The sequence below is a fragment of the Protopterus annectens genome, chromosome 6.part0, assembly GCF_019279795.1.
Source record: "Protopterus annectens isolate FY-2018-M chromosome 6.part0, PAN1.0, whole genome shotgun sequence".
Classification (NCBI taxonomy): domain Eukaryota; kingdom Metazoa; phylum Chordata; order Ceratodontiformes; family Protopteridae; genus Protopterus; species Protopterus annectens.
Window position 1 is genome coordinate 1,051,964,907 of NC_056737.1, and position 25,871 is coordinate 1,051,990,777.

General features: G+C 43.6%; 1 protein-coding gene across 3 annotated transcripts in view; it reads left to right on the top strand.

Annotated features, from left to right (window-relative positions):
* The window catches only part of RGS6 (regulator of G protein signaling 6), a 2,564,457-nt gene that overhangs the window by 849,227 nt on the left and 1,689,359 nt on the right, over nucleotides 1-25,871 (top strand). The gene's annotated exons all lie outside the window — the stretch shown is intronic.

Sequence of the window (25,871 nt, forward strand, 5' to 3'; positions counted from 1 at the left end):
CCTAGGGAGTACTGCATTCATGACCTGCTATGCTGTGCACAGCCTACAATGTGCTAAGGTTGTCCTGTGCTGTGCTGTAAGCCCCTAAGGTTGTCCCAAGCACCTACTGTAGCATGGCAGAGTAGGGCAATGTGGATATGGTTTGCATTCTGTAATATGACAAAGGAGACATCCTGAACACCTACTGCCCCATTTTAATATATGGTATACAGTGATGCTGTGTTGGGCACTTATAATGTGCTGAGACTGATATCCCAAACAGCTGTTGCACCATAGTAATGTGGGGTTCTCAGTGCTGTTGGGGTTGTGCATCCAATAACATATTAATGTGGATGTTTCAAGTACCTGTTACAGCACTGTAGTATAGTGCAGAACTTTCCACTGTGGTATATGGCCAACAGTGCACTAATTGTTGCACCACTGTAAGGAAGGGCATATGGATCCACTGTACTGTGCTTTTGACAACATGATAAAGCTCATCTCCCGAGTGCCACACCATTTTCAAAGCAGTATATGCAGTGTCACTTTGTTATGTGCAATAGCCACAGTACTGGATTTCCCCTGATTTAGGTGATCAAACACACAATGCTGCTCTTCTTTGTGTCCCTAATATAAAGCCTGTAGCTTAACAGCTAGCACTCTTACCGGTAACTCAGGAAGAGAAATGAATGCAGATTCTGTTTCCAAACTAGGTACTTGGATTCCTTTTCTAATACTGGCTCTGTTCTGTACTGCACTGCAGCATAAAAGAGAGTACTGCATTTATGACTGTGCCATCCTTTGAACGAGACATTAATCCTAGGGAGTACTGCATTCATGGCCATGCCAGCCTTTGAATGAGATACTGATTCTAGGGAGTACTGCATTCTTGACCACGCCAGCCTTTGAATGAGACATTAATCCTAGGGAGTACTGCATTCGTGACTGTGCCATCTTTTGAATGAAACATTAATCCTAGGGAGTACTGTATTCATGACAGTGCCATCCTTTGAATAAGATAGTAATCCTAGGGATTATTGTATTCATGATCATGCTATCTTTTGAATGAGACAGTAATCCTAGGGAGTACTGCATTCATGACCATGCAATCCTTTGAATGAGACATTAATCCTAGGGAGTACTGCATTCATGATCATGCTATCCTTTGAATGAGACATTAATCCTAGGGAGTACTGCATTCATGACCATGCAATCCCTTGAATGAGACATTAATCCTAGGGATTACTGCATTCATGACTATGCCAGCCTTTGAATCAGACATTAATCCTAGGGAGTACTGCATTGATGACCGTGCCAGCCTTTGAATGAGACATTAATCCTAGGGAGTATTGCATTCATGACAGTGCCATCCTTTAAATGAGACAGTAATCCTAGGGATTATTGCATTCATGACCATGCTATCCTTTGAATGAGACATTAATCGTAGAGAGTACAGCATTCATGACCATGCCATCCTTTCAATGAGACATTAATCCTAGAGAGTATTGCATTCATGACAGTGCCATCCTTTGAATGAGATGTTACTCCTAAGATGTATTGCATTCAAGACCACGCCAGCCTTTGAATGAGATGTTAATCTTAGGGAGTACTGCATTCATGACCATGCTATCCCTTGAATGAGACATTAAACCTAGGGAGTACTGCATTCATGACCATGCCAGCCTTTGAATGAGACATTAATCCTAGGGAGTACTGCATTCATGACCACGACAGACTTTGAATGAAACATTAATCCTAGGGAGTACTGAATTCATGACCATGCCATCCTTTGAATGAGACATTAATCCTAGGGAGTACTGCATTCATGACAGTACCATCCTTTGAATGAGACATTAATCATAGGGAGTGCTGCATTCATGACTGTGCCATCCTTTGAATGAGACATTAATCCTAGGGAGTACTGCATTCATGACAGTACCATCCTTTGAATGAGACATTAATCGTAGGGAGTGCTGCATTCATGACCATGCCAGCCTTTGAATGAGACATTAATCCTAGGGAGTACTATACTCATGACCATGCCATCCTTTGAATGAGACATTAATCCTAGGGATTACTGCATTCATGACCATGCCATCCTTTGAATGAGACATTAATCCTAAAGATTATTGCACTCGTGACCATGCCAGCCTTTTAACGTGACATTAATCCTAGGGAGTACTGCATTCATGACCATGCCATCCTATGAATGAGATGTTAATCCTAGGGAGTACTGCATTCATGACTGTGCCATCCTTTGAGATGTTAATCCTAGGGAGTACTGCATTCATGACCGTGCCATCCTTTGAAAGAGACATTAATCCCAGGGATTACTGCATTCATGGCTGTGCCAGCCTTTGAATGAGACATTAATCCTAGGGAGTACTGCATTGATGATCGTGCCAGCCTTTGAATGAGACATTAATCCTAGGGAGTATTGCATTCATGACAGTGCCATCCTTTAAATGAGACAGTAATCCTAGGGATTATTGCATTCATGACCATGCTATCCTTTGAATGAGACATTAATCCTAGGGAGTACTGAATTCATGACCATGCCATCCTCCGAATGAGACATTAATCCTAGGGAATACTACATTTGTGACATGCCATCCTTTGAATGAGACATTAATCCTAGGGAGTGCTGCATTCATGACCGTGCCATCCTTTGAATGGGACATTAATCCTAGGGAGTATTGTACTCATGACCATGCCATCCTTTGAATGAGACATTAATCCTAAGGAGTACTGCATTCATGACCATGCCATCTTTTGAATGAGACATTAATCCTTGGGAGTACTGCATTCGTGACCATACCATCCTTTGAATGAGACATTAATCCTAGGGAGTACTGCATTCATGACCGTGCCAGCCTTTGAATGAGACAGTAATCCTCGGGAGTATTGTATTCATGACCATGCCATTCTTTGAATGAGGCATTAATTCTAAGGAGTACTCATCCATAACCATGCCTGCCTTTGAATGAGACGTTAATCCTAAGGAGTACTGCACTCATGACCATGCCAGCCTTTGAATGAGACATTAATCCTATGGAGTATTGATTCATGACAGTGCCATCCTTCGAATGAGACAGTAATCCTAGGTAGTATTGCATTCATGACTGTGCTATGCTTTGAATGAGACATTAATCCTACAGAGTACTGCTCTCATGACCATGCCATCCTTTGAAGGAGATGTTAATCCTAAGGAGTACTGCATTCTTGACTGTGTCAGCCTTTGAATGAGACATTAATCCTAGGGAGTATTGCATTCATGACAGTGCCATCCTTTGAATGAGATATTAATCCTAGGGAGTACTGCCCTTATAACCGTGCCATCCTTTGAATGAGATGTTAATCCTAGGGAGTACTGCACTTATAACCGTGCCATCCTTTGAATGAGATGTTGATCCTAGGGCGTACTGCATTCATGACTGTGCCATCCTTTGAGTGAGACATTAATCCTAGGGAGTGCTGCATTCATGACTGTGCAATCCTTTGAATGAGACATTAATCCTAGGGAGTATTGCATTCATGACTGTGACATCCTTTGAAGGAGACGTTAATCCTAGGGAGTACTGTACTTATAACCATGTCATCCTTTGAATGAGATGTTAATTGTAGGGAATACTGCATTCATGACCATGCCATCCTTTGAATGAGACATTAATCCTAGGGAGTACTGCATTCATGACCATGCCATCCTTTGAATGAGATATTAATCCTAGGGATTACTGCATTCATGACTGTGCCATCCTTTGAATGAGACATTAATCCTAGGGAGTTCTGCATTCATGACCATGCCATCCTTTGAATGGTACATTAATCATAGGGAGTATTGCATTCATGACCGTGCAATCCTTTGAATGAGACATTAAACCTAGGGAGTATTGCATTCATGACTGTGCCATCCTTTGAATGAGACATTAATCCTAGGAAGTACTGCACTTATAACCATGCCATCCTTTGAATGAGATGTTCATCCTAGGAAGTACTGTATTCATGACTATGCCATCCTTTGAATGAGACATTAATCCTAGGGAGTAATGCATTCATGACCATGCCATCCTTTGAATGAGACATTAATCCTAGGGAGTACTGTACTCATGACCATGCAATCCTTTGAATTAGACATTAATCCTAGGGAGTATTGCATTCATGACAGTGCCATCCATTGAGTGAGACAGTAATCCTAGGGATTATTGCATTCATGACCAAGCTATCCTTTGAATGAGACATTAATCTTAGGGAGTATTGTATTCTTGACCATACCATCCTTTGACTGAGACATTAATCCAAGGGAGTACTACATTCATGACAGTGCCAACCTTTGAATGAGACACTAATCCTAGTTTCCATCTGCCCAAATTGGTGGTAGTTCAGGTGAACGTAAAACATTCCATGACACTTGTTGAAAAGAGTAAGAGAATTTACTCAGTGACCCGGCCAAACTTGTCCAAGTCGGGATGAATGCTACCTCAGGTCTTCCCTGAAGATAGGCCACAGGAGTAGCAGGAATGGCCCAGTAAAAAAAAAAAAATTAATAAATAAAATAATCACATTAACCACCTTGGCATGTGTACTTTTTCTATACTAATGCTGGGCATACTGTGCACCATAACCCCCCCCCCTTCCTGTGTTCTGCATTTTTCTAGACTGCACACTGCCTTCCTACTGTGTACAATAATAACCATGTTAAATTCCTCTTCAGGCACTTGTCTGCTGCACTCAGAAGTGTACCTAGAGTGGGGCAAAGGGGGCTGCTGCAGCAGGTACAAGTTGTTTGAGCTGTAATAGTCAATAAGATGGCAATACAGTACAGGCATTCAGAAATTAATGCTGATTCTGTATTTGTGGTCACTGCTGAAGTACTGAATCTCATTGTGTGTGGCATTGTAACTGTAGCAAACTGCTTGCTACATTGTATCTAGTGGTTTGATACAGTTTCTAGCAGAAGACTTTTTTTGTCCCCATCTATTAGAGAGGGACATTTTTTTGGGGGGGGTGTCATCAGCTCAGAGAGTGGACCTTGTTTACCCCTCAACATTGATTTGAGGAGTACCTACCTATTCACCCTAATAATCATGTTAAATACCTTTCCAAGCAGGGTATGGACAACCTATTGAATAGTGGGGTACTGAAATACATAATTCTGAATGAAAATTCCTGAAATATTAAAATGTTGAAACTTATAATACTGAACTCAGAATGCCTATTATAATAACGTGTACTAGATATGCACAGTGTGCTTGTACACAGCTATTGAACATACAGTATCACTCCCCCTCTTACTGAGACATGGAAACGAATGCTGTCATGGTTCCTGCAAGGGGAAGGGGCATTTCAGCTCTGTACATGTGTAAGGGAGTAGGTATTTCAAGAATTTCACATTTTAACATTCAAGTATTATGACTTTTAATATAGTGCTTTTCAGTAATAAGCTTTTATGGACTCTACCTAAGTGCAGTATGCTGTACTACTGTAGGAATGTGGTAGTTTCCTGTAAAGTGCAGAGTGTTGTCCACCTTGGTGACCTAGTAATTACATTAAATACCTCATCAAACACTGGTGTGTTGAACCCACGTAGGGCTCACAGTACATTATTCTCTCTGTTCCCTAAGGGTGATATTAAACACCTCCCTAAACACTGCTGTGTTCCTTATGGATCATGTTAAATACCTCACCAAGCATCGCCATGTTTCCCTAAGGATCATGTTAGACACCTCCCCAAACACTGCTGCATTTCCTAAGGATTATAACACCTCTCCAAACATTGCTGTGTTCCATAGTAATCATGGTAAACACCTTTCCAAACACTGCTGTGTTCGCCAAGGATCATGTTAAGCACCTCCCTTAGCATGGCTTTGTTCCCTAAAGATCATTTTAAACACCTGTTCCAAGTATTGCTATGTAGAACTAATGTTGACATAAACACCTTCCCAAATACTGCTGTGTTCCCTAAGGATCATGTTAAACATCTTCTCAAGCACTGCTGTGTTCCATAATGATGATGATAAACATCTGAACACCTATCCAAGCACTGCTGTGTTCTGTAAAGATCATTTTCAACACCTCCCCAAGCACTTATATTCAGTATTAATGTTGGTATATGTTGTTTTACTGCTGTGTATGTTAATAATTGGTAGCAACCTGACTTTTGACCACCATGTTGCTTCCATCATATAGAAAGCTTTCTACATGGCCCACTTCATAAGTAAGGGTGTCTTGTTCAGGGACAAGGAGATCATAATATCCCTGTATTCTTCCCTTATAAGGCCCATTATTGATTACAATGCCCCATTCGGCATGTACCTCACAAAGCATATACAGCAGCTGGAGAGACCACAGAGGTTCCTCACCTGGAGAATCCAGGGCCTCAAATATTTACCATACACAGAGAGGCTAAAAGCCCTTTTTCTCTACTCTGTTTCATCCAGAGTCCTCAGATGTGACCTCTGTCTGGCATACAAGGTGATCTCCGACACCGCCATGATGGGACTGCTGCATATCCACAAGTCAAACTCAACTCAAGTAACCCATACACACGGCCTCAACCTGGCTTGTGACATCAATAGGACTTGATGACAGGACAAATTTGTGTCCCAGAGACTCCCCCATCTGTGGAATAGACTCCCTCTTCACATCAAGCAGAGTACTTCTTTACCCCTTTTTAAGCACAATCTGGATAACTGGATGGGAAATAGAAAACACATCTCTGGGATTCCACCCGTGTCCCTGCTGGACAGGGGCATCAGGTGCTGATTTGTCTATACATGAGCTAATCCCCTGGCAAGGCTTATATGGGCCTCAGGGCCAATAACCTATTATACCATGATCCCCCCAAAACGTGCACGCTGATTGGCCAGCGTGCCCGTTGTAAATCGAGTTATACTAATGGAAAAAGGTCCGGTCGCCCGGACTTTTTTCCATTAGTATAACTCTTTTTAATATTGTTCGCTATGTTAAATGGGTTTAACATGCGAGACAGTTTAAAATAAGCAACGGAGATCTCCGTTGCTTATTTTAAAGCTGTCTCGCTATGTTAAACCCATTTAACATAGCGAGGCAGTGTTTAAAAAGCAACGGAGAAAGCAAGATCTCCGTTGCTTTTTGTGTCTCGCTATGTTAAATGAGTTTAACATAGCGAGACAGTTTTAAAATAAGTAACGGAGATCTCCGTTGCTTATTTTAAAGCTGTTTGGGTATGTTAAACCCATTTAACAAAGCGTGATTAAAAAAGCAACGGAGATCTTGCTTTCTCCGTTGCTTTGCTCACAACTCTGATGTACCGCGCAGGCGCCGCAGTACATCAGAACTGCCGGATGCCAAGACATCTGCGGAAGGGCAGTAAACAGGCATTATACTATGCCATTATTTAAGAAAAGTAATAGTTTCTTTTCTTAAATAATGTCATGGTATAATAGCAATAACCCACTTCTGGGTGTGGGTAATGTTACCCACGGTTGGCTTTGTTTGGTCCTCGGCCGCCTCGGGACCAAACCACGCCAACCGTGGGTAAATTTAGCATTACCCACACCCAGGCGTGGGTTATTGCTATAGTAACTTCCTATGATCCTATGAATAATCATGTTAAACACTTCTGTAAGTACTGTTATGTTGTTCTGATGTAGAGGGCATAGTGCTCTCCAGCTCTGCATGGTAAAAGGCTTTTGCAGTAGTTGAAAAGGTAGTGCACTTAACTTTGGTGTAGAAAGATCTGAGAGCTGTGGACTCTATTCCCACACCAAGTAGTTGGGCTTAATTTTCCATTACTGACACTCCTGAGTGTACTGTCCTTTGGATGACATGTTCAGATTTGGATCAGGCACTGTTGTGTCATACTAATACAGGTACAGGGAACACAATGTTGTCCTGCTTGTACCCTAATAACATCATCAGTTACCAAAAGATTGTATTAGCACAACGTCCCCAGTGCTGTCCTGAATTGTGCCCTCATCATGTCCACTTCCCCAGTGCTGTCCCTCGTTCTGCTTTCATCATGTCCATGTCCCATGTTCTGTCCAGCATTGCACCCTAATCATCATGTTAAACACTTCAGCACCATGTCCCCACTGCTGTCCTGCATTGTGCCCTAATCATCATGTTAAACACTTCAGCACCATGTCCCCACTGCTGTCCTGCATTGTGCCCTAATCATCATGTTAATCACTTCAGCACCATGTCCCCACTGCTGTCCTGCATTGTGCCCTCATCGTCATGTTAAACATTTTAGCACCATGTCCGCACTGCTGTCCTGCATTGTGCCCTCATCATCATATTAAACAATTCAGCACCACATCCCAGTGCTGTCCTGCATTGTGCCCTAATAATCATGTTAAACACTTCAGCACCACATCCCAGTGCTGTCCTGCATTGTTCCCCAATAATCATGTTAAACACTTCAGCACCACGTCCCCACTGCTGTCCTGCATTGTGCCCTAATCATCATGTTAAACACTTCAGCACCACATCCCACTGCTGTCCTGCATTGCCTTAATCATCATGTTAAACACTTCAGCACCATGTCCCCACTGCTGTCCTGCATTGTGCCCTAATCATCATGTTAAACACTTCAGCACCATGTCCCCACTGCTGTCCTGCATTGCACCATAATCATGTTAAACACTTCAGCACCATGTCCCACTGCTGTCCTGCATTGCCTTAATCATCATGTTAAACACTTCAGCACCATGTCCTCACTGCTGTCCTGCATTGTGCCCTAATCAACGTGCTAAAACACTTCAGCACCATGTCCCCACTGCTGTCCTGCATTGTGCCCTAATCATCATGTTAAACACTTCAGCACCATGTCCCCACTGCTGTCCTGCATTGCACCATAATCATGTTAAACACTTCAGCACCACGTCCCCACTGCTGTCCTGCATTGTGCCCTAATCAACGTGCTAAAACACTTCAGCACCATGTCCCCACTGCTGTCCTGCATTGCACCATAATCATGTTAAACACTTCAGCACCATGCCCCACTGCTGTCCTGCATTATGCCCTAATCATCATGTTAAAATCTTCAGCACCATGTCCCCACTGCTGTCCTGCATTGTTCCATAATCATCATGGTAAACACTTCAGCACCACGTCCCCACTGCTGTGCTGCATTGTGCCCTAATCATCATGTTAAAATCTTCAGCACCATGTCCCCACTGCTGTCCTGCATTGTTCCATAATCATCATGTTAAACACTTCAGCACCATGTCCTCACTGCTGTTCTGCATTGTGCTCTAATCATCATGTTATACACTTCAGCCCCACATCCCAGTGCTGTCCTGCACTGTGCCATAATCATCATGTTAAACACTTCAGCACCAGATCCCAGTGCTGTCCAGCATTGTGCCCTAATCATGTTAAACACGTCAGCATCATGTCCCCACTGCTGTCCTGTATTGTGCCATAATCATCATGTTAAACACTTCAGCACCACATTTCAGTGCTGTCTTGCATTGTGCCATAATCATCACGTTAAACACTTCAGCACCACATCCCACTGCTGTCCTGCATTGTGTCCTCATCAGCATGTTAAACACTTCAGCACCACATCCCACTGCTGTCCTGCATTGTGGCATAATCATCATGTCCGCATCCACAGTGCTGTCCTGCATTGTGCCCTAATCATCATGTTAAACACTTCAGCACCATGTCCTCACTGCTGTCCTGCATTGTGCCCTAATCATCATGTTAAACACTTCAGCACCATGTCCCACTGCTGTCCTGCATTGTGCCATAATCATCACGTTAAACACTTCAGCACCACGTCCCCACTGCTGTCCTGCATTGCCTTAATCATCATGTTAAACACTTCAGCACCATGTCCCCACTGCTGTCCTGCATTGCCTTAATCATCATGTTAAACACTTCAGCACCATGTCCCCACTGCTGTCCTGCATTGCCTTAATCATCATGTTAAACACTTCAGCACCACGTCCCCACTGCTGTCCTGCATTGCCTTAATCATGTTAAACACTTCAGCACCACATCCCACTGCTGTCCTGCATTGTGCCCTAATCATCATGTTAAACACTTCAGCACCATGTCCCACTGCTGTCCTGCATTGTGCCCTAATCATCATGGTAAACACTTCAGCACCATGTCCTCACTGCTAGCCTGCATTGTGCCCTAATCATCATGTTAAACACTTCAGCACCATGTCCCCACTGCTGTCCTGCATTGTGCCCTAATCATCATGTTAAACACTTCAGCACCATGTCCCCACTGCTGTCCTGCATTGTGCCCTAATCATCATGTTAAACACTTCAGCACCATGTCCCCACTGCTGTCCTGCATTGCACCATAATCATGTTAAACACTTCAGCACCACGTCCCCACTGCTGTCCTGCATTGTGCCCTAATCAACGTGCTAAAACACTTCAGCACCATGTCCCCACTGCTGTCCTGCATTGTGCCCTAATCATCATGTTAAACACTTCAGCACCATGTTCCCACTGCTGTCCTGCATTGCACCATAATCATGTTAAACACTTCAGCACCACGTCCCCACTGCTGTCCTGCATTGTGCCCTAATCAACGTGCTAAAACACTTCAGCACCATGTCCCACTGCCGTCCTGCATTATGCCCTAATCATCATGTTAAACACTTCAGCACCACGTCCCCACTGCTGTCCTGCTTTGTGCCCTAATCATCATGGTAAACACTTCAGCACCATATCCCAGTGCTGTCCTGCATTGTTCCATAATCATCATGTTAAACACTTCAGCACCATGTCCTCACTGCTGTTCTGCATTGTGCTCTAATCATCATGTTATACACTTCAGCCCCACATCCCAGTGCTGTCCTGCACTGTGCCATAATCATCATGTTAAACACTTCAGCACCAGATCCCAGTGCTGTCCAGCATTGTGCCCTAATCATATTAAACAAGTCAGCATCATGTCCCCACTGCTGTTCTGTATTGTGCCATAATCATCATGTTAAACACTTCAGCACCACATTTCAGTGCTGTCTTGCATTGTGCCATAATCATCACGTTAAACACTTCAGCACCACATCCCACTGCTGTCCTGCATTGTGTCCTCATCAGCATGTTAAACACTTCAGCACCACATCCCACTGCTGTCCTGCATTGTGGCATAATCATCATGTCCGCATCCACAGTGCTGTCCTGCATTGTGCCCTAATCATCATGTTAAACACTTCAGCACCATGTCCCACTGCTGTCCTGCATTGTGCCATAATCATCACGTTAAACACTTCAGCACCACGTCCCCACTGCTGTCCTGCATTGCCTTAATCATCATGTTAAACAGTTCAGCACCATGTCCCCACTGCTGTCCTGCATTGCCTTAATCATCATGTTAAACACTTCAGCACCACGTCCCCACTGCTGTCCTGCATTGTGCCCTAATCATCATGTTAAACACTTCAGCACCACATCCCACTGCTGTCCTGCATTGCCTTAATCATCATGTTAAACACTTCAGCACCACATCCCACTGCTGTCCTGCATTGTGCCCTAATCATCATGTTAAACACTTCAGCACCACGTCCCACTGCTGTCCTGCATTGCCTTAAACATCATGGTAAACACTTCAGCACCACGTCCCACTGCTGTCCTGCATTGCCTTAATCATCATGTTAAACACTTCAGCACCATGTCCTCACTGCTGTCCTGCATTGTGCCCTAATCAACGTGCTAAAACACTTCAGCACCACGTCCCCACTGCTGTCCTGCATTGTGCCCTAATCATCACGTTAAACACTTCAGCACCATGTCCCCACTGCTGTCCTGCATTGCCTTAATCATCATGTTAAACACTTCAGCACCACGTCCCCACTGCTGTCCTGCATTGCCTTAATCATCATGTTAAACACTTCAGCACCATGTCCCCACTGCTGTCCTGCATTGCCTTAATCATCATGTTAAACACTTCAGCACCATGTCCTCACTGCTGTCCTGCATTGTGCCCTAATCATCATGTTAAACACTTCAGCACCATGTCCCCACTGCTGTCCTGCATTGTGCCTTAATCATCATGTTAAACACTTCAGCACCATGTCCCCACTGCTGTCCTGCATTGCCTTAATCATCATGTTAAACACTTCAGCACCATGTCCCCACTGCTGTCCTGCATTGCCTTAATCATCATGTTAAACACTTCAGCACCATGTCCTCACTGCTGTCCTGCATTGTGCCCTAATCATCATGTTAAACACTTCAGCACCATGTCCCCACTGCTGTCCTGCATTGTGCCCTAATCATCATGTTAATCACTTCAGCACCATGTCCTCACTGCTGTCCTGCATTGTGCCCTAATAATCATGTTAAACACTTCAGCACCACATCCCAGTGCTGTCTTGCATTGTGCCCCAATAATCATGTTAAACACTTCAGCACCACATCCCCACTGCTGTCCTGCATTGTGCCCTAATCATCATGTTAAACACTTCAGCACCACGTCCCCACTGCTGTCCTGCATTGTGCCCTAATCATCATGTTAAACACTTCAGCACCACATCCCACTGCTGTCCTGCATTGTGCCCTAATCATCATGTTAAACACTTCAGCACCACGTCCCACTGCTGTCCTGCATTGCCTTAATCATCATGTTAAACACTTCAGCACCACGTCCCACTGCTGTCCTGCATTGCCTTAATCATCATGTTAAACACTTCAGCACCATGTCCTCACTGCTGTCCTGCATTGTGCCTTAATCATCATGTTAAACACTTCAGCACCATGTCCCCACTGCTGTCCTGCATTGCCTTAATCATCATGTTAAACACTTCAGCACCATGTCCCCACTGCTGTCCTGCATTGCCTTAATCATCATGTTAAACACTTCAGCACCATGTCCTCACTGCTGTCCTGCATTGTGCCCTAATCATCATGTTAAACACTTCAGCACCATGTCCCCACTGCTGTCCTGCATTGTGCCCTAATCATCATGTTAATCACTTCAGCACCATGTCCTCACTGCTGTCCTGCATTGTGCCCTAATAATCATGTTAAACACTTCAGCACCACATCCCAGTGCTGTCCTGCATTGTGCCCCAATAATCATGTTAAACACTTCAGCACCACATCCCCACTGCTGTCCTGCATTGTGCCCTAATCATCATGTTAAACACTTCAGCACCACGTCCCCACTGCTGTCCTGCATTGTGCCCTAATCATCATGTTAAACACTTCAGCACCACATCCCACTGCTGTCCTGCATTGTGCCCTAATCATCATGTTAAACACTTCAGCACCACGTCCCACTGCTGTCCTGCATTGCCTTAATCATCATGTTAAACACTTCAGCACCACGTCCCACTGCTGTCCTGCATTGCCTTAATCATCATGTTAAACACTTCAGCACCATGTCCTCACTGCTGTCCTGCATTGTGCCCTAATCAACGTGCTAAAACACTTCAGCACCACGTCCCCACTGCTGTCCTGCATTGTGCCCTAATCATCACGTTAAACACTTCAGCACCATGTCCCCACTGCTGTCCTGCATTGCCTTAATCATCATGTTAAACACTTCAGCACCACGTCCCCACTGCTGTCCTGCATTGCCTTAATCATCATGTTAAACACTTCAGCACCATGTCCCCACTGCTGTCCTGCATTGCCTTAATCATCATGTTAAACACTTCAGCACCATGTCCTCACTGCTGTCCTGCATTGTGCCCTAATCATCATGTTAAACACTTCAGCACCATGTCCCCACTGCTGTCCTGCATTGTGCATTAATCATCATGTTAAACACTTCAGCACCACGTCCCCACTGCTGTCCTGCATTGCCTTAATCATGTTAAACACTTCAGCACCATGTCCCCACTGCTGTCCTGCATTGCCTTAATCATCATGTTAAACACTTCAGCACCATGTCCTCACTGCTGTCCTGCATTGTGCCCTAATCATCATGTTAAACACTTCAGCACCATGTCCCCACTGCTGTCCTGCATTGTGCCCTAATCATCATGTTAATCACTTCAGCACCATGTCCTCACTGCTGTCCTGCATTGTGCCCTCATCATCATGTTAAACATTTTAGCACCATGTCCACACTGCTGTCCTGCATTGTGCCCTAATAATCATGTTAAACAATTCAGCACCACATCCCAGTGCTGTCCTGCATTGTGCCCTAATAATCATGTTAAACACTTCAGCACCACATCCCAGTGCTGTCCTGCATTGTGCCCCAATAATCATGTTAAACACTTCAGCACCACGTCCCCACTGCTGTCCTGCATTGTGCCCTAATCATCATGTTAAACACTTCAGCACCACATCCCACTGCTGTCCTGCATTGCCTTAATCATCACGTTAAACACTTCAGCACCACGTCCCCACTGCTGTCCTGCATTGCACCATAATCATGTTAAACACTTCAGCACCACATCCCACTGCTGTCCTGCATTGCCCTAATCATCATGTTAAACACTTCAGCACCATGTCCCCACTGCTGTCCTGCATTATGCCCTAATCATGTTAAACATGTCAGCATCATGTCCCCACTGCTGTCCTGCATTGTGCCCTAATCATCATGTTAAACACTTCAGCACCATGTCCCCACTGCTGTCCTGCATTGTGCCCTAATCATGTTAAACACGTCAGCATCATGTCCCCACTGCTGTCCTGCATTGTGCCCTAATCATGTTAAACACTTCAGCACCACATCCCAGTGCTGTCCTGCATTGTGCCCTAATAATCATGTTAAACACTTCAGCACCACATCCCAGTGCTGTCCTGCATTGTGCCCTAATCATGTTAAACACTTCAGCACCACATCCCAGTGCTGTCCTGCATTGTGCCCCAATAATCATGTTAAACACTTCAGCACCATGTCCCACTGCTGTCCTGCATTGTGCCCTAATCATCATGTTAAACACTTCAGCACCACATCCCACTGCTGTCCTGCATTGCCTTAATCATCACGTTAAACACTTCAGCACCATGTCCCCACTGCTGTCCTGCTTTGCACCATAATCATGTTAAACACTTCAGCACCACATCCCACTGCTGTCCTGCATTGCCCTAATCATCATGTTAAACACTTCAGCACCATGTCCCCACTGCTGTCCTGCATTGTGCCCTAATCATGTTAAACACGTCAGCATCATGTCCCCACTGCTGTCCTGCATTGTGCCCTAATCATGTTAAACACTTCAGCACCACATCCCACTGCTGTCCTGCATTGCCCTAATCATCATGTTAAACACTTCAGCACCATGTCCCCACTGCTGTCCTGCATTGTGCCCTAATCATGTTAAACACGTCAGCATCATGTCCCCACTGCTGTCCTGCATTGTGCCCTAATCATCATGTTAAACACTTCAGCACCACATCTCAGTGCTGTCCTGCATTGTGCCATAATCGTCACATTAAACACTTCAGCAGGCCCTGCTATGACTGTACAAGCTATTCTGTAATGCTCTGAAGGCTGTACTTGTGTCACCAATCGGGACAGTTTGAATGGTACACTCTCTCACTCTTCTGTGTAGTGCTTATCCTAATGCCCCAAGTATACTGACCATGAGTTGTCAGTTGTGAAAGATTTGTGAATAGATCTGTTCTGTTGGCTCAGTGTCTCACTCACCATCTGTACTATATCTGGCAAACAATGCAGACAGTGACTCTGAGAATGTAGCTATATGGACTGTTTCTTTCCAGCCCAAAGCACTCACACCATGGCAATGTCTACTGGCATTAAAGTTAGTGTAACATTTCATATAACAAGCAAGAAGGTACTTTTTTTCTAATTATTACTAGAGAGATACATTGCAGACTGATGTAGGAATAAGTGGGAATTTCATAAGTAAACTACATTTTTGCTTCACTAATCTTGCTTGATTTTCTAGAATTTCATATAAAAGGGCAGAAACATCCATTTGAGTAAGTAAATGCAGTTCTGCAAAAGTGATTTCTTAAGATGACAAAGAGTATATATCATATACTGTTGAAATTAAACATTGTGGCTTGAAAGGGATTTAATATACACACTGAGCTTCACAAGCAAAAACAATACAGAATTTCCTGACCTTATTAACATCACAAATGTTCATTGACAAACCTGATTTAATCAAGTCTATGAAGCAGGAAGTCATATAGTTAAATGTAAGGAATAATTAATGTGAAATGCAAAATATTTTCAACTTAAACAAATCTGCAGTTGTCAAATGACTTTGACTATCCATTCCATAATAACTAGGTATAAAAGTTATAACAGGTTAGATAGTAGAAGGAAATGTAAATAAAGGTGTCAAAATCAGGTGTCATCTAGCAGCACTCAACCAAAAACCTGCTTATAGAAAACACGTGTGTGTGTGTGTGTGTGTGTGTGTGTGTGTGTGTGTGTGTGTGTGTGTGTGTGTGTGTGTGTGTGTGTTACTATTCAGTTGTCTATTGTGTAGTCCAAATAGCAGGCTTCTGCCCCACCTTGTTTACGCTTTGTTGGGTTTGCTGTTTGACTACCTTCTTCCAAGGAGTGCAAAATGGCCTGCACCTTAGACAGATGACTTTTCCAGTTCTCAAGGAGCATGACTGCATCATCCAGATAGTCTGCAGAATGCATTGCATGAGGTCTAATGACACTTCCCAGGAGCTTCTGGAACATGGATATCAAACGACATAACTCCATAGTTAAACAAGCTATCGGATATGGAAGATATGTTTTTCCTTACTTGAGGAATTTTAAGTAAGCTCAAACTAGAGAGAAACCTAGCCTCGCCTAACCTTTTCACTAGTTCATCCACTCGGTCATGAGTCAATTGGGGTAATTCTGTTTAGTTTTCTTGACTTTCTTGCCTTGGACCAGCTGGTCGAGACCACCACAAGAGGTGATAATATCTTGGATTTGCTATTAACCAACATAAGCAACCACTGCACCATCCCTACAGTGTCATCCTCCCTGGTAAGATCCGACCACAAAGTGGTCACTTTTGAAGTCACCCCCCACCCCCCCAGCTAGGGTCAAATAATAAAAACTTTTCCAAAGCTGATTACAACCTCCTGAGGGAAGGTATAAACAGCTTCACAGCCCCCTCCCCCTCCATAGGAACTGGCACATATGTCCAAACCTACACCAAAGTACTATACAAGCATTTATATAGCTGCATGGAATCAAGAATACCCAATAGGACAAAATCCTCCTCCTCAAGGGAGAGTGAACTTGTCTGGTGGACATCTGTAATAAATAAACTCTATAATAAAAGGAAAAAATTGCTATCCAGTACCAAGAAAGAGCAAGTGCCTAATTGGAAGCAATCTCTCCTTAACCTGAACAAGCAAATAAGAGCACTAGTGAAGTCCTCAAAAGCAAACTTTGAGTCCAAACTGGCCACATCTACTAAAGACAATCATAAGGCCTTCTTCCCATATGTCCACAGTCTCAAAGGTAATACTCAGATCTGCTCAGAACTGGTGGTCAAGGACACTGCATGCACAAATGCCATAGATATAGCCAACCTGCTGGCAGACAGGTTCAGTGAAAACTCCCCCCCCACCATCAGTATATCAGGACATCCCCAGCACCTGCCACCTCCCCTTATCTCTAGGGAGCAAGTCATCACTGCTCTCTTAAAGGCAAAAAATACAGCTTTAATGGGACCCGGTAACATCCCAGGCTGTATCCGACATGAACTCCGGCAGGAACTTGCAGCACCACTAGGCACCCAATTCAACCAAAGCCTGAGTACTGGCTTTGCCCCAGCCAAGTGGAGGATAGCCACTGCCATCCCTTTACACAAAGATGGAGCATCTACCAGAAATTATGGACCCATCAGCCTAACTAGCCTGATCTGCAAGGCCATGGAACAGATTATCATGGACCTCATTAATAGGAACATTGGCAACCTCCAAACACTCAACCCCACACAGTTTGGTTCTGTCAAGGGGTGGTCATCCCTGTTAAATTTGGTCGACTTCTTTGAGGCAGTCACCAAAGACACGGACAAGGGGAAGACAGTGCACACCACCTATGTTGACCTGGCCAAAGCCTTCGATACTATTCCCCACTCAGGTAAAATAGATACATTTTTCAACTAGGCATGAATTCATATGTTACCAAATGGGTAACAAACTGGCTCACTGACAGAACCTACCTAGTCAAAATAGGGGAAACCACCTCAGGCAGTAGACCCGTAACAAGTGGTGTAGCCCAGGGATCAGTCTTGGGACCTCTGTTGTTTGGGGTATACTTTTCTGAGATGCAGACCAAAAACAGTGGGCTATGGCTGACCAAGTCTGGGCATTGTCATCAATTCCACTAATGATGTGGACATCCTCCAAGAGGGTCTCACCCAAACAAATGACTGGTGCCAGAAACATGGCCTCAAACCGAATGCCAAAAAATGCATCATCATCCCCTTTGGAGAGAGTGAAGTCCCCACAAATTATCACATTAATAAGAAGTTCCTAAGTACGCAATCAGTCATGAGAGACTTGGGCACCCAGGTGGATAGAAAACTGATTTTGACCACCATATTGCCCCCATTGTACAGAATGCTTTCTACATGGCCCACATCATTAGAATGGGTATCTCATCCAGAGGGAAGGAGGTCATAACATCCCTGTATTCTTCCCTTGTAAGACCCATTATTGGGCACAATGCCCCTTTTGACATATATCTCACAAAGCACATGCAGGAGCTGTAGAGACCACAGAGTTTTCTCACCATGAGAATCCAGGGACTCAAACATCTACCCTACACAGACAGGTTAAATGTCCTATTCCTCTACTCAGTCTCATACCGACTTCACAGAGGTGACCTCTGCCTGGCATACAAAGCAATCTCAGACCCCACTTTGATGGGACTGCTGCATATCTGTAAGTCAAGCTCCACATGAGTAACCCACACATGAGACCTCATCCTGGTCTGTGACATCAATAGGACTTGTTGGCGGGACAGATTTGTGTCCCAGAGACTCCCCATTCTGTGGAACAGACTCCCTCTCCATGCCAAGCAGAGTACCTCATTAACCCTTTTTAAGCACAAACTGGATAACTGGATGGGGAACAGAAAATACACCTCTGGGATTCCACCTGTATCCCTGTTGGACAGCGACACCGGGTGCTGGCTTGTCGGAATATAGGCTAAATTCTTGGCTAGGCTTGTAAGGGCCTCAGGATCAATAGCCTAGTAACTTCCTATGATCCTATAAGTCACTGCAAAGTCTGATAGATCCATCTGGCATGGGAAAGAGTACAATGGGATTATCACACTCAGTTTGGGCTTCTAGTATAGTCCCAACTTGAGCTTTCTCTATACCTCTTCCTCAACTGCTAATTGTTGGGGTTTTGACATTCCATATGATTTTAAAGTTCCCTTTTTATTGGGCATGATTTCATTGTTGTGCTGGATTAAATTAATCCTGCCAGGCAACTCAGAAAATGCATCCATATTCTTTATTATAAATCCCATAATTGAGAGTGCCTCATCTATTATGACTTCCTCATAGGTTCACAGGGGTTTACAAGGCTAATGACCACAGGGGCCTTTTTAAACCTAACCATGCATCCCAAATCTCTGACAAGTCCTGGTACCCTTGATAAGTATAAGCAGGGGCCTGGGAGATGAATCATTTACAGGCTGCCTGTGTTCATTAGAGACACAGGTGCCAAACCAGGGATGAATTTTCGGTTCCCCACCCAATTGTCCAATTTACACTAGAATTGGGTTTGGGAAGAACTCTGCTTCACATGGATGGGGAACCTGTTCCAGAGAAGAGGTAGTCTCTGGGATACATACCTGTCTCTCCAGCAGGTCCTATTTATATTACATGCAAAGTTTGTCTTTAAAACAGGTAATTCTGGTACTGTTTGTTTTGTGGATATGAGGGAGGTCCATCAGAGTAGGGTCTGGGATCTCCCCTCAATAGCCTGTAGGAAACAAAATACAGGGATAGGGCCTTGAGGTGGTCTGCATAGGACATGTGACTTACACCCTGTATTCTTTTAGTAAGGAAACTCTGTGGGCATTCCAACTGCTGGATATGCCTGGTTAGATACATACCAAAGGGGGTGTTGTACTCAATGATAGGTCTGATGAATGCAGAATACAGTGGAACAGTGACTTCCTTGGACCTTTTTGCCATACATTTGTTTATAAGTTTCACAACATAGAATGATTTCCTCACTACTGCAGACACATGATGGTCAAAGGCTAGATTATTGTCTATGTACAGTCTTTGACTACTAGGTTGTCTCTTAGGGGGTGTGTTGTCAATATGATAGTTACCCAGGGATGGATGACTTTCCAAAGAATACGATTATGCATTTCTTGGCATTTAGTCCTAGTCCGTGGCTCTGGCAGCAGTTGTTTGTGTCAGCCCTTCCTGGAGAACATTTGTTTCAGTGAGTAATTCAGTGGCAGCTCCTAATTTGCAATCATCTACAAATTTAGTTAGCCAGAAGCCAATGAAACTGGCCTTGACTTCAGAGAAGTAAATGCCAAAAAGGAGCCATCCCAGGACCAATCCCTGAGGGACTCTGCTTGTGGTTGTCCTATTTATACAGGTAAAATGAACAATTCTAACTTCCTGGACCCTTCCTGTCTATGAGCCAGCTGGTTATCCACTGCATAACATAAGGGTTTGTACCTATCCTATTTAAGTTTGTCAACAACTCCTGAGTGTGGGATTGTGTCAAATGCCTTGGCCAGGCCAAGGTAGGCAGTGCAAACCATTTTGCTGTCATCCATTGCTTTGGTGACCTTCCCACCAGGTTGAGTAGGCTTGACCTGCCCTTGACAAAACAAAATATGGTTGGGTCCAGTGTCTGTTGTGTTGAGGGAGCCATAACTTCATCTGCAGCCATATTGTCTTCAGATGCATTATTTTCTTCTAAGGCTTCACAACATTTACATGATAACTGCTCTGCATTCCTTTTTCTACATTGTCCAACTTTATAATTTAACTCCCTTATCTTTTCTATATATCTGCCTCATGTACACAGACAACCCTCTCCTCCTACCACCCAACACTACAACCAGCAAGAGATGCACTTATATATCCAAACTGGAAGTAAAGCTCTCTCCGGTCAAGATTGTGCTAGACAGTCAAGAGGAGAAGGTTAACACCTGCACTACACCTTAAGCAACTCATAGCCCTTCAAAACCCACACCATCAACACCACACATAGCAACACTAAATCCACATATGCAGAGGCCCTTAACATTAACCTGCCCAAGCAACAAGGACCTCCGAAGCTGAAATGCAAACAAACACCAGTCACAACCAAAGTGACACATAGCTCACAACACCAGTGTGCCATCCAACAACAGCCCCTAAGGCAAGACAATGTACCCAACACTTTACCCGTAGGTGAATCTATAGTCAGGCACACTGATGTCCCACTCACCAGGTTGAACAAGGAGAAAATTACAGTCAGCTGCCTGATGGGTGCCAGGATCCACCACATAATGCATGCACTCAAGTCACTCCACAACAAGTACAAATACGACTCTGTCATTGTCCATTCTGGAGTGAATGACTTGAGACGTACCTCCCTGGCCTACATGAAAAGAGACATGGAAGAGCTCTTGGATCATGTGGCCCAGGCAGGTATGACCCTAGCCCTGAGTAGCATCCTGCCATCGCCCAGAATGATACCACAGTATAAGGACAAAATGATTGACTTCAACAATTGGCTAAGCTTCTGGTGTCATTCAAAGGGGATCCAGTATCTGTCTGCCTGGGAAGACATGATCGATAAACCACGATGCTTTGCCAGAGATGGTCTGCACTTGTCACCCCTGGGATTCAGGTTACTGGCTAAAGCTCTTGCCACCCCTATAGTGCCTTTTTTAGGCAAGGTTCAAAGGACAAAACCACCACCATAACAGATACAAGCATGCAAAATCTGAAGGTAATGCTACTCAATGCTAGAAGTCTAAACTTCAAAATGCACTCTCTTGAGGCACTCCTAAAAATGGAGAACATTGATATCTGTGCAGTAACTGAGACCTGGTTCAAGGCTCCAGAGAGCACCACTGCAATACCAGGCTACAACTCTTACCACACTTTTCGGCCAGAAAACCATGATCGAAACACTAAAGTTGGAGGAGTGTCCATATTCACCAAGGATATTCACACCTCCAGGCTAGTTGCCCAACACAATGCATCTGAAATTCTCCAGGTGCAACTAACACTAGGTAAGACTGCAATCCAAATTGTAGCTTGCTACAGATCCCCACCATGCTCCAAGATTATCACTACACCTTTCTAAACATACTAGAAAATATTAAGATACAACCAAACACCCTAATACTGGGTGATTTCAACTACCCTGCCATTAACTGGGAAAACTACTCGGGTACCAACTCCTTTTCCAATGGTTCTTGGAATTCATAAATTCCAACGCCATGGATCATCTAATCCATTGTCCCAACAGGGCTCCAATATCCTAGACCTGGTCATTACCAACATGGGAGATAGATGCTCCACACCAGTGGTCACCCCCTCATTGTTCAGGTCTGACCATAAGCAAATCACCCTTAACATCCACATCCCGCCCCTACCCCCCAGTAAGGAAACCTCCTTAAAAAACTTCTCCAAAGCCAACTTCATGCTACTGAAGTCAGAAGTGACAAACTTCATGACACCCATGCAGATGGGATCTGAAAGTTTGACTGCAGAATCTTACACTAAGGCACTGTACGAGCACATCCACTCATGCATGAATCGTGCCATCCCAAATAGAACCAAGATTCCCTCCTCCAAAAAAAGGAAGCCAATCAGGTGGTCCTCTGCTATAAACAAACTATACAACAGAAGGAAGAAACTGTTGCAAAAAAGAGGAAAATCCCAGGATGCAAAAAACTCCCTCACCAGCCTCAGTAAGAAGCTGAGATCCCTCATAAAATCCTCAAAAGCTAGTTACGAAAATAAAATTGCCAAAGATTCCAAAGACAACCACAAGGCATTCTATTATGTCAAGACTCTAAATGGCAATGCTCAGTTCTGCTCTGAGCTACAACAGAATGGCATTAAATATACTGATCCCAAGGATTTTGCCAATATCCTGGCAGATCAATTTAGTGCCAACTTCACCCCACTCTCACTCCCTAAATGGCCCATCTAAATACCAAAAGATTGCCAAATTCCGGTAATCACAGCCACACAGGTAGAAACCACACTCTCCAAAGCTTATAATAAGTATATATATATATATATATATATATATATATATATATATATATAAGAATACAGCATCCATGGGACCAGATGACATCCCAGGCTGTGTACTACATGAACTACAAAATGAACTGGCACCTCACCTAAGTGTCATGTTTAATCATAGCCTCACCTCAGGCTTCATACCCACTGAGTTGCGCACAGCTACAGTTATCCCACTGCATAAGGGAGGATCCACCTTGGACCCCGAGAACTACCGTCCCATCAGTCTGACGAGCCTGATCTGCAAGGGCATGGAACGCATTATCATGGAACTTATAAACAAAGACATTGGCAACTTTCAAACACTGGACCCCACCCAGTTTGGGTTTGTGAAGGGACGATCTTGTCTCCTCAACCTGACTGACTTTTTCAAATCAGTTTCCAGAGCTGTGGACGAGGGTAAGGCAGTCCACACAGCCTATCTGGACCTTGCCAAGGCCTTCGACACCATCCCCCACTCTGGAATCATAGATAAACTTACTAAGCTGGGCATAAATCCCTACATCACTCGATGGGTTGCCAACTGGCTTACTGACAGAACCCAGACTGTAGAAGTAGCCAACTCCAAATCCAGCTCCAGACAAGTGACAAGTGGAGTACCTCAGGGTTCAGTCCTGGGACCACTCTTGTTTGTCATCTCCTTCTCTGAAGTACAGGCCAACACTAAGGGACTCTGGCTAACAAAGTTCGTAGATGACTGCAAACTGGGAGCCATTATTGAATCCCCAAATGATGTGGATATTCTACAAAAGGGCCTTACAGAAACAGATGCCTGGTGCCAGAGCCATGGGCTCAAGCTTAATGCCAAGAAATGTATAGTTATCCCCTTTGGAAAAAAAACATGTACCCATGAATTACCACATAGGTGGCAGTACACTAAACATCGAAAGTGTGATGAGAGACTTAGGGACACAGGTGGACAGTGGTCTCACCTTCGATAACCACATCACCACAACAGTCAGGAAATAATTCTATGTGGCACACCTCATCACTAAGGGCTTTTCATCCAGAAAAAAGAAGGTCATTGTCCCACTGTACTCATCCCTCATTAGACCTATTATAGAGTTTAATGCCCCGTTTGGTATGTACCTCACAATGCATCTACAACAGCTGGAAAGGCCACAGAAGTACCTCATTAAAAGAATCACAGGCCTAAAGCAGATGCCATATGCTGACAGTCTAAAAAAAGTCCAGCTATACTCTGTGGCATATCTTCTACTCAGAGGCGATCTCTGCTTAACATACAAGGCCATGTCAAACCCTGAGCTGCAGGACATGCTCCACTTAAAGAAATCCCAGTCCCTCAGAGCCACATGCTCCAGGGATCTAAACCTTGTCATCACAATGAACAAAACATGCTGGAGGGATAGGTTCCTGACCCAGAGACTCCCCATAGTCTGGAATAGACTGCCCATACATGTCAAGCAGAGCACCTCCTTGGCCCTCTTCAAAAGGAACCTTGATAATTGGATGGGAGATAGGAAATTCACCCCGGGGATCATGTCAGTTACCCTGCTAGACAGGGGTCCAGGGAAGTAAATATTGTGGGAAGAAATATCCAGGGAATTGTTATGGCTAGGCTTGTATAGGCCCTAGGGCCGATAACCTAGTACCAACCTATAAACCTATGAACCTATGCACTTTGATACATTTTTGCATTACCCTTGCAGCATACCTCTCAAATGTACAGATTTTCGCAGAATGTCCAGATTTTTGTCTCATATTTTTGGTGCATTCTTAATAAAATTGTGGTTTTCTGGCCAATTAGTGACAAATCATTAAAGACTGAATTTAGAAAATAATGAAAGACACTTGAGTTTTAGACTCCCTACCATTCAAAAAATTCATGCTAATGCAAAACCTGTTATATCATCTTTCTAAGTTTGTAAGAGCAATATTTAAAAAATGTCCCTAGTTTTGGGCATTTGTCCCACTTTAATTTACGGCTTTGTCCAGATTTCTTGCTCTTTCTCTTTGATTTTGTTTTTCTATGATTCTTCACAAATTTCTTTTATTCATAAAACCACCAATATATTACTATTCTGGCAATCCTCCCATATATTCTTCTTACTGTATTCTTATTGTGAGAAAAAACAGCAGAGAACACCACTTTCTCAAGTAAGTTGTGTTGCAACTCTTACTTCTATTGTTTTAATGACTTACTGAAAATACGAAATCCAAGCTGAAGCAAATGCAGGCAGGAAGCAGTAAATCCACACAGTTTATTTAGAGGAATAAGCGCTTTCATCCCAGACAGTTAATTTATTAGGAACTTAATCAAAAACAGTATAGATTCATCACACACCAAATTGATGCAAGTAAAAGATGACATCATATCCTGTCTCACAGCCCCAAATGTATAAACACCCCCCTAATATAAATAGATGAATATGCATATAAACACTATATTAGTATCAAGAAATTAAGAATGTATGAATAAAAAACATTTAATTATACACAAAAGGCATAAAAGCAATATAAAATATGAAAGAATTAGAAAATTTTAAAAAATGCAAACATAATTACTGCAAAAAACTATCTTTTGAGATCTTTCAGTTTTAAAAGACTAGAGACAGAGAGACTTTCATTTAAACCTGGCCAGAATATGGAATTCAGGTGCATTTGCCATATTAACTCCAATTTTTCCAAAAAATAGGGCCATGCACCACCTCTTTCTGATACAGATACAACTTCTAAAACAATAAATTTAAACATGTGTCCTGGATTTAATGTGACATCCTTTGCTAGTGCATTCACT